A 10,563-nucleotide genomic window follows, 5' to 3' on the forward strand; every position below is an offset into this window, starting at 1 on the left:
GGTTGCGAAGGATCAATTCACTGATACCAGATGATATTATATCAAGGAAATAATTATTATTACACGAAGCTTACATGATAAGTTCCACAACGTGTCCATGGGCATGAACACAAAGTTCAAGGTCGACTCCCACTTCTTCAATGCATAACCTTTCATTCACTCCTCGTTTTCAAAGGAATTGTAGGGCAGAAGATTTATTTGGCGAAGTACCAGAAGAGTAAGACTCGTGGGAACTCTCAGGTTCATACGAATTATGGAAGGCATAAGTTCAACCCATCAGGGCATATTTTACGAATCTATACAACCATCAACCAAGCAAGAGATATGATTTCGAAAGCAGAGTACTGAAACCAAAGCAGGTGATACAATTTACCGAATGTATTATGTATCAGGGAAAAAACTCACAAGATTTTGGGTGTGAAGGGCACTGTCGGATAACAACCCAACAATGGATCTGGCGATTCACGACAGAGTTGAGGTGAGTATCAGTAATCAATCAGATGAAGAAGGGGATGCAAAGGCATCAGCTTATAGAAACTTATGAATAATTCGATGCTTGAGTACAAAGGAGTTATGGTTCCAAGATGAAGGATCAGAAGCAGAGGCTCTGATCAAAAGATGAGTAAGTTGAATAGACTTAGAGGTGCACCCGTTCAAATCTTGATTGGGTAAGAACCAGCTCATGTTCGAAACAATACCTGAGCCGGAAAGAAAATTTCCAAGGATTAATTGATGATCGTGTGCATTCACACAGATGCTGAATCAACAGGATCAGACTGTTAATCCCAAAGGATTTTAAAGAATATCGCTAGACAAATGGAATAAACCAGAAAGCAAGTATGCAAGAATTCCAAGAGCAACAGGTTGTAGAGGATTTTAGGAAGATCAAATAGTATTTCGAAGAGTTTTGTGAACCACACGAACAACTAAGGATGAACTGATCCTCGGTGAGTGCGAGGAATTATTCGAAGGGGGGGGGGGTATTCATGGGGCAAAGAACTGCAAGGCAGTAAGCTCAAAGGATTCTCGAAAATAGAGAATTTCGGGGCATCTTGTAATATCAGAAGCAACTAGGGAGGAAGGTACAAGCGGCAAGGATGTTATTCAAGGGGATTACCGGTGGTCAGGAACTGCAAGGCAGTTGGTACAGGGTCTCAAGAAACATCGAGGAGTATCCGCAGAATCTTCTGGCGAAGCAAGCGATCACCGATAATGTCGAGGCTCTCCGGGAGGAAGTGGGTACGAGAACCTAATGTCAGAGTTTAGAAAAATGGTTAACCCGAATATAAGAGAGATCAGAGTCCCAGAGTATAGACGAGAAATAAAAGATCCTAATACCACCCAATGGCAACATGGGCCCGTAAGCCACACAGCCAATGTTAGTAAAAGTTTTTCAATGACTAGACTCAACTTCGGCCAAGGAGTTGGAAAGGGGGCTACCTACAGGCAGTCGGCTCTGATACCAACTTGTGACGCCCTCGATTCAATCGTACACTAATCATACACGCAAATGTGTACGATCAAGATCAAGGACTCACGGGAAGATATCACAACACAACTCTAGACACAAATTAAAATAATACAAGCTTTATATTACAAGCCAGGGGCCTCGAGGGCTCGAATACATAAGCTCGAAAACACAAGAGTCAGCGGAAGCAACAATATCTGAGTACAGACATAAGTTAGACAAGTTTGCCTTAAGAAGGCTAGCACAAAAGCAACATCGATCGAAAAGGCAAGGCCTCCTGCCTGGGAGCCTCCTAACTACTCCTGGTCATCGGCGGCCTCCACGTAGTAGTAAGCATCGGCGGTGGCATCTGGCTCCTGGGCTCCGTCATCTGGTTGCATCAGCCGGAAAGACGAAGAAAGGGGGAAAAGGGGGAGCAAAGCAACCGTGAGTACTCATCCAAAGTACTCGCAAGCAGGGATCTACACTACATATGCAACATTATCAAAGGAAGGCTGTATATGTGGACTGGGCTACAGAAATGCCAGAATAGAGAGAAGGCCTAGTCCTATCGAAGACTAGCATCTTCTAGAAACCACCATCTTGCAGCAAACAGGAGGGAGTAGAGTAGCATAAAGTAAAGTAGTAGTAGTGTTATCAACCTCGGCCAGAGATCCTTTCTCGACTCCCTGCGAGAAAGAAATCCCAGAGCCATACTATCCATTTCTCATCACAATCCAATTCTCATCACAAGTATCCAGTTCTAGTTGTATCGATCGGGATACAACTCCAAGTGTCCGTTACCGTAGGATAGGCTATGCATAGATTAGTTCTTCCCTGCAGGGGTGCACCAACTTACCCACCACGCTTGATTAACTCCGGCCGGACACACTTTCCTGGGTCATGCCCGGCCTCGGCCAAACAATACGCCGCAACCCGACCTAGGCTTAACAGAGAGGTCAGCACGCCGGACTAAACCTATGCCCCCAAGGGTCATGGGCCATCTCCCCGGAAACTCCTGCATGTTGCGTACGCGGCCGGTGAGAAGACCTAGCTACCTCCTTCAACAAGGCAGGCGCTTACGCAGTCCAACCCGGCGCGCGCCACTCAGTCGCTGACGTCTATTAAGCTTCGGCTGATGTATACGACGCAGAATGCCCATACTATGCCCACGTGATGGTTAGTGCTATCAGGCCAGAGGCCCCTCGGATCAAATATCCAAATCGTAGTGGATTAGGAACGCGCGGTAACAAGCAGAGACTCACGAAAGATGTGACCCCGTTGCCCCGTCTCGAGGACTTGCGGCAAGGGCTAGGAATGCCCGACCACGCCTCGTAATTATCTCGCGGGCACCCTCCAGGTCAACCCGACTCCACATCACTCGCAATTAAGCTCGCACGGGTACCCCTCAGGGTCGACCCGTCTTTCCAAGTAACAGTGGTAAAGTCCAAGTATCCGTGTGTCCAAACATTAAGGGGAAAACCCGAGGAATCACCCCCGGTGAATTCCACTTGATGTAATCATCAAGGTGAACATAAGAGGATCCACCCTCGAGGTTCACACTTGAGGGGTTGCACGACAGAGCCGTATCGGAAGTGGTTAAGGAGGAAATCACCCTCGATGACCACGACCGAATAGCTACACTACAGGTTAACATCAGAAGTGCTGTAGAGGTCTCACCCTCGGCACTCAATAGTAACACTGCAGAGTCGAGCAACGAAGGGGCGTGATGTGACGTGAGGTGTCGGGTCCTGGTCTTCGATCCCGTTGATCGGGTCTTCAATGATGAAGAAGGGGCAACAAGGACAAGGTGGGGGTCACTGATGGATCACTAACCAACCTATACTAAGCAGTTTAGGATAAGCAGGTAAGGTACAACAACAGATACAAAAGCAGGCTATGCATCAGAATAGGTGCAAACAATAACAGTAGCAAAATCTAATGCAAGCATGAGAGAATGGAATGGGCGATATCGGGATGATCAAAGGGGGGGCTTGCCTGGTTGCTCTGGCAAGTAGGGTTGTCATCGACGTAGTCGATCATAGGGGCATCGGCATCGGTCTTGGGGTCTACCGGAGAGAAGAGGGGGAAGAAACAGTAAATATAAAGCAAACATAGCATCACAAAGCATAACGTGGCAATATGTTGTGCCGGGTGTGACCTAACGTATGGCTACATGATATAGGTGAAGGGGGAATTCAATCGGGAATGTATTCCTGGTTTCGGGCGTGTGTCAAACAGATGACATGAGGGGGAATGTTCCATGTTCAGATAGTTAGAGTCTTCTCACAGGTAAACGGACCGCATATTTGGATTCGTTGGATTTTTCTGAGCAACTTTCATATAGAAAACATTTTCATCCGAGTTATAGATTATTTTATATGAATTTTCTAAGTTTTAAACATATTCTGGAATTATTTATACTAACAGAAAAGGAATATGATGTCAGCATGACGTAGGAGTGACGTCAGCAGTCAACAGTCCGGTTGACTGGTCAAAACTAACACGGGGGACCCACCTGTCAGCCTCTGTTACTTAACAGAGCTTATTTTAAACTAAACTAAGGTTAATTAGCTGATGGGCCCCACAAGTTAGTGGGTAATTAGCTAAACTAATTACTTTTAATTATAAAAACCATTTTATTTATTATTTAAGCGGTGGGGCCGGTTCGTCAGTGGCACTGTACCGCCATGTCAGCGTGTTGACTGGGTCGACCCAGTCAACGGGGCCCCTAAGGCCCACTGGCAGGGAGCCAGGGTCGGGCCCGCCCAGCCACATCGGCGGTGGCCGGCGTCTCACCGCCGGCGATGCTAGAACGCGGCGGAGCCGATCGGGCCTCGTCGGAAATGCGCTAGGGGCGGCCGTTTCACGTGCGGTTGGCACCGTTCAAACACGCACACGACGCCGTGTCGGGTGGTGGTGGTGGCTCGCCCGGGGACGGCCGGAATAACCATCGGCGGCGAGCACGGGCGGCGGAGGCGTTCGGAGTCACGTCGGGAATGGGCTAGGGGGCACGAGAGGGCGAGAGGAAGGGCTGGCCGGGCTCCTGGGAACACCAGGAGCACGATGGAGGGCTCGGACGGGGGCCACGGCAGCGGTGGCCACGACGGTGATGGAGCAGGGCGATGGTGAGCTACGGCGGTTGCGGCGAGCGAGCTAGAGAGGGAGGCGTCCTACGTGAGAGAAGGGAGAGGGGGAGGAGCTCACTGGGTGGGCGCACGAAGGCCCGGCGAGTAACAGGAGCGCAGTGGCGGTGGCCGGAGTCGAAAGCGGCAGCGATGGTGGTCCAGGAGGAAGATGGATCCGGCGCTGTGGTGGCTCCCGCCTTGAGGTTGTTGGTGCAAGCAGCAGACGGCTGCGGGGCTCGTGGGCACATCGGGGCAGCGAGGAGGGCCCGGTGGACGCGGTGGCGCAGCAACGCAGCGGCGACAGTGCGTCGGGGCGAGGTGGATCTGGAGAAGGGGGCGAGGCCAGAGGGAGAGAGGGGAGAGGGGGCGTCCAGGGAGAGTGAGTGGGTGCAGGGAGCCCGAGGGGTCGAGGGGACGTCGCCCTTATCCCTTCCCCGACGGGGACGGCGACAGGGTTCGGTGGCGACCAGCGAGCACGGTCGCTGGGTCGGGTGAACAGAGAGGAGGGAGGCGACCGGGGGAGGTGGGCTGCTGGGTTGGGCCGCCCAGATGACAAAGGCCCAGGGGGGTCAGGGGGGGATTCTTTTTCTTTTACCTCTGCTCTTTTCTTTTTACAGAAAAAGCATGGTAATATTTGGGCTGCCAAATGGATTTTGTAAAATGTGGGACTTGGCCACATAATTACATTGAAATAGTTAGCACTGCCACAAAAAGGCTGTGAGGCTTTTGAAAAAGTTTGAAATTTTTATAAAGTAAAAAGGCATTTAAACTATTGTTTTAGCCACTGCTTTGAGTAGTTTAGGCCACTCAAACCCTTTGCAAAAATGTTGGTTCACCACCAATATTAGTTGTGGAATATTTGGCACATGATGAACATTTTTGTATTCATGTTTGAGAAATTTTGAATTTTGGACTTGATGTTTTGAACAAGTGGCAACTAGGCAAGGTAAACATGATGACATGGCATGATTAGTGGGAGATTACTATGGCATGAATCTCGGGGTGTTACAGGTGTCTAGATTGGATATGGTGTTTCTGGAACTTGTGGCGGCTGGAATTGATTTTCGTCGACTCCCCTAGGGTTTTTGGAATATTGGGGTATTTATAGAGCAAAGAGGCGGTGCGGGAGGCCACCGAGGTGGGCATAACCTACCTGGGTGTGCCTGGGCCCCCAGGGGTGCCCTGGTGGGTTGTGCCCCCCTTGGTGCACCCCTCTGTTACTTCTTTGGCCCATCTTGTGTCTTCTGGTCCAGAAAAAATCCACAAAAAATTTCGCTGCGTTTGGACTCCGCTTGGTATTGATTTCCTTCGATGTAAAAAACAAGCAGAAAACAACAACTGACACTGGGTAGTATGTCAATAGGTTAGTACCAAAAAATGATATAAAATGATTGTAAAACATCCAAGAATGATAATGTAACAGCATGGAACAATAAAAAATTATAGATATGTTGGAGACGTATCAGCATCCCCAAGCTTAATTCCTGCTCGTCCTCAAGTAGGTAAATGATAAAAACTGAATTTTTGATGTGGAATGCTGCCTAACATGTTCATCACATGTTCTTTTCTTTATAGCATGGACATTTGGACTTCTATATGGTTCATAGCAATAGTCTAGTTTTGACATGAAGACTTGAATACTCAAGCATATCAACAACCAACCATGTCTTTCCAAATATCAATGCTAAAGCAAGTTATCCCTGGCCCATTATGCTCAATCATTGACTCATTCATGGAAAACACTCGAAAACTAGCTATATCCAATGCTCAAGTATGATCATAGTGCCCCTTAGTTGGTGCTTTATAAGAGAAGATGGAGACTCAAGTTTAAAAATGAAAATTGCATAAAGTAAATAAAGGCCCTTCGCGGAGGGAAGTAGGGATTTGTAGAGGTGCCAGAGCTCAAAGTGAAAATTGAGAGATAAAAAACAATTTGGGAGGCATACTTTTCCCACCAACAAAAACGACTTAGAATTCCCAACACTTTCCATGCTAGATATATCATAGGCGGTCCCAAACAGAAAATAAACTTTATTCCTTTTCCACCATACTTTCACTTTCCATGGCTAACTGTATCCACGAGTGCCCTCCATACCAACACTATCCAATGAATTTATTATTTGATAACATAAAGTAAATTCATTTTTTTTTCATTTTGGGACTGGGCATCCCTAATACCTTTGTCATACTCTCATGCAATGACAAGTGAATAAACACTCATCGCGAGAATAACACATCTAGTATGGAAAACATCGGCCACCCCTCATCGCCTCGCGAGCAGTACGAGCACACAAAAGAGAAATTTATTATGAAAATTAGAGATGGCACATGCAAATTTGCTTAGAACAGCACAAAAATACCGCATATAGGTAGGTATAGTGGACTCATATGGCAAAACTAGTTTTAAGGGTTTTGGATGCACAAGTAGTGATCATACTTAGTGCAAATGAAGGCTAGCAAAAAGATTGAGAAGCGTCCAACCAAGAAATGAAAATCCTCGTAAGCAAGCATTAAGCATAACTAACACCGAATAATGCACCACAAGTAAGATGTAATTTCATTGCATAACTATTGACTTTCGTGCTTGCATAAGAAATCACAAACCTTAACACCAATATTCTTACTAAAGCATAATTACCCATCAACATGACTCACGTATCATATCGTCATATCTCAAAACCATTACTAAGAACCAAGTTTATTTTGTCCAATGATCTTCATAATTTTTTTTATTATATCCTCCTTGGATATCTATCACTTTGGGACTAATTTCATATGTTGCTTTTGATAAGCTCAAACAAATATAAGTGAAGAACATGAGCATAATATTTATTTTCTCTCAAAATAATTTAATGAAGCAAGAGAGTATTTCTAAAGAAAATTACTAACTCCCAAATAAATCTAGGTGAAGCATGAGAGTATTTCTTCAAAAATAACAAAGCACACCGTGCTCAAAAAGATATAAGTGAAGGACTAGAGCAATTCCATGGCTCTAAAAATTTAAGTGAAACATAGGAGCAAGCATAACATAATTTATTGTTGCAAACCACTACTATAAGTACTGTTGCAAACCCATTCATATTTTATTTTTGCATTATACCTATTGTATTCCAACTTTTATATGGCAAAAACTCTTCAAATAAAACCATAGAATCATCAAAACAAGCACACAATGCAAATAAAACAGAATCTGTCAAAAACAGAACAATCTGAATTAAAGTGGATACTTCCAATACTTGCGTAACTCCAAAAATTCGAAAACATTAGGACAACATGAGAAATTTGTTTATTAATCTTCTGCAAAAAGAATCAACTCAAAATCACTCTTCTGTTAAAAATGAGAATTATTTTCGTGAGCGCAAAAGTTTCTGTTTTTCAGCAAGATCAAACCAACTCTCACCCAAATAATCCCAAAGGCCTTGCTTGGCACAAACACTAATTTAAACCACAAAAACACATCTAATCAGAGGCATAATTGTGGATTTTATTGAAAACAACAAGAAAACCAAAAGGCAAAAAGATACAAGTTGGGTTGCCTCCTAACGAGCGCTATCGTTTTACGCCCCTAGCTAGGCATAACGCCAAAGATCTAAGTGTTGCCATCTGTAATCTTTGCCTCTTTAGTAAGGGTCTTTTCAAATCCGGGAGGCTCTTTGCGCTTCCCTAAATTTTCTATGAAAGAAACCATCTTGAGATCGAAAATATCCAACTATTTATTGCAAAGGGTAATCAAAGTGTTCATACGATTAATACTACCATTGAGATGTTTGAGAGGTTCATTATATTTTTGCAGTTCAACCATATGATTATGCAAATCACCAAGTTTGTCCAAAATTTGGACTCCCTCTGGGGTGAAAGAAAGCCCTTTCTTTTGTGGTGGAACCCCCAAAATTCCTTCAAAAATTTCATAGGCAGCATTGACATCAAGCTCACTAAAATTCCCTTTTGCGGAAAAATCTAAAAGTTGTCTATGATGCAAAGCCAATCCTACATAAAAATTTTGAAACAAAATTTGTGCATCTCCCTTTAAGTTGCAAACACGACAGGATTGCATTAGCCTATACCAAGCATCTTTAAAATTTTCTCCTTGTCTTTGTTCGAAGTATAAAACTTCAAAATCTGGTAACAAAGGAGGAGCGGTCAAACCAACCATTGTGACGATAAGGCAAGAACGTGAATAGACCTGACAAGAAAATGGCGAACTGAAAAGAAGGGCAAATAAAATGGTAAATTTTTGTGAAGTGGGGGAGAGGAAAACGAGAGGCAAATGGCAAATAATGTAAATTGCAAGGAGATGAGATTTGTGATTAGGAACCTGGTTGATGTTGATGATGTCTCCTCGGCAACGACGCCAGAAATTCCTTTTGATGTTTGCTTGAACTACGTCGGTATTTCCCCAAAGAGGAATGGATGATACAGGACAACAACGGTAGGTATTTCCCTTAGTGATGAGACCAAGGTTATCAAACCAGTAGGAGAACCACGCAACACAACATAAACAACTCCTACACAGAAATAACAAATACTCGCAATCCGGTGTGTTAAAGGGGTTGTCAATCCCTTTCGGGTAACGACGCCAGAAATTGGCACGGAGACAGGAGAAAGTTGTAATAGATTGGATAAATACATTGCAAATAAAATAAAGTGCAGCAAAGTATTTTTGTATTTCTGGTTTAATAGATCTGAAAATAAAAGCAAATAAAAATAGATTGCGAAGGAAAATATATTAAAGAAGAGACCCGGGGCCGTAGGTTTCACTAGTGGCTTCTCTCGAGAAAAAATAGCAAATGGTGGGAAAACAATTACCGTTTGGCAATTGATAGAACTTCAAATACTCATGACGATATCCAGGCAATGATCATTATATAGGCATCATGTCCAAGATTAGTAGACCGACTCCTATCTGCATCTACTACTATTACTCCACACATCGACCGCTATCCAACATGCATCTAGTGTATTAAGTTCATGGAAAAATGGAGTAGTGCAATAAGAATGATGACATGATGTAGACAAGATCTATTTATGTAGAAATATACCCCATCTTGTTATCCTTAATATCAACGATACATATGTGTCGTTTCCCCTTCTGTCACTGGGATCAAGCACCGTAAGATCGAACCCATCACAAAGCACCTCTTCCCATTGCAAGATAAATAGATCAATTTGGCCAAACAAAACCCAAATATGGAGAAGAAATATGAGGCTATAATCAATCATGCATATAAGATATCTAAGAAGACACAAATAACTTTCATGGATAAAAACATAGATCTGATCATAAACTCAAAGTTCATCGGATCCCAACAAACACACTGCAAAAAGACTTACATCATATGGATCTCCAGAACACCATTGTATTGAGAATCAAGAGAGAGAGAGAGAGAGAGAGAGAGAGAGGAACCCATCTAGCTATTAACTACGGACCCCTAGGTCTATAAAGAACTACTCACGCATCATCGGAGAGGCACCAATGGACATGATGAACCCCTCCATGATGGTGTCTAGACTGGATCTGGTGTTTATGGAACTTGCGGTGGCTCGAATTAATTTTCATCGACTCCCCTAGGGTCTCTAGAATATTAGTGTATTTATAGAGCAAAGAGGTGGTGCGAGAGGCCACCGAGGTGGGCATAACCCACCTAGGCGCGCCTGGGCCCCAGGCGTGCCCTGGTGGGTTGTGCCCCCTCGGGGCACCCCTCTGGTACTTCTTCGGCCCATGTAGTGTCTTTTGGTCCAGAAAAAAATTCACACAAAGTTTTGCTGCGTTTGGACTCTTTTTGGTATTGATTTCCTGCGCTGTAAAAAACAATCAGAAAATAACAACTGGCACTAGGCACTATGTCAATAGGTTAGTACCAAAAAATGATATAAAATGATTGTAACACATACAAGAATTATAGTATAACAACATGAAACAATACAAAATTATAGATACGTTGGAGACGTATCATGCACCTGCTACCTTTCAAAGATGCATGACTACTA

This window comes from Triticum dicoccoides, chromosome 2B, assembly GCF_002162155.2.
Source record: "Triticum dicoccoides isolate Atlit2015 ecotype Zavitan chromosome 2B, WEW_v2.0, whole genome shotgun sequence".
Taxonomy (NCBI): Eukaryota; Viridiplantae; Streptophyta; class Magnoliopsida; order Poales; family Poaceae; genus Triticum; species Triticum dicoccoides.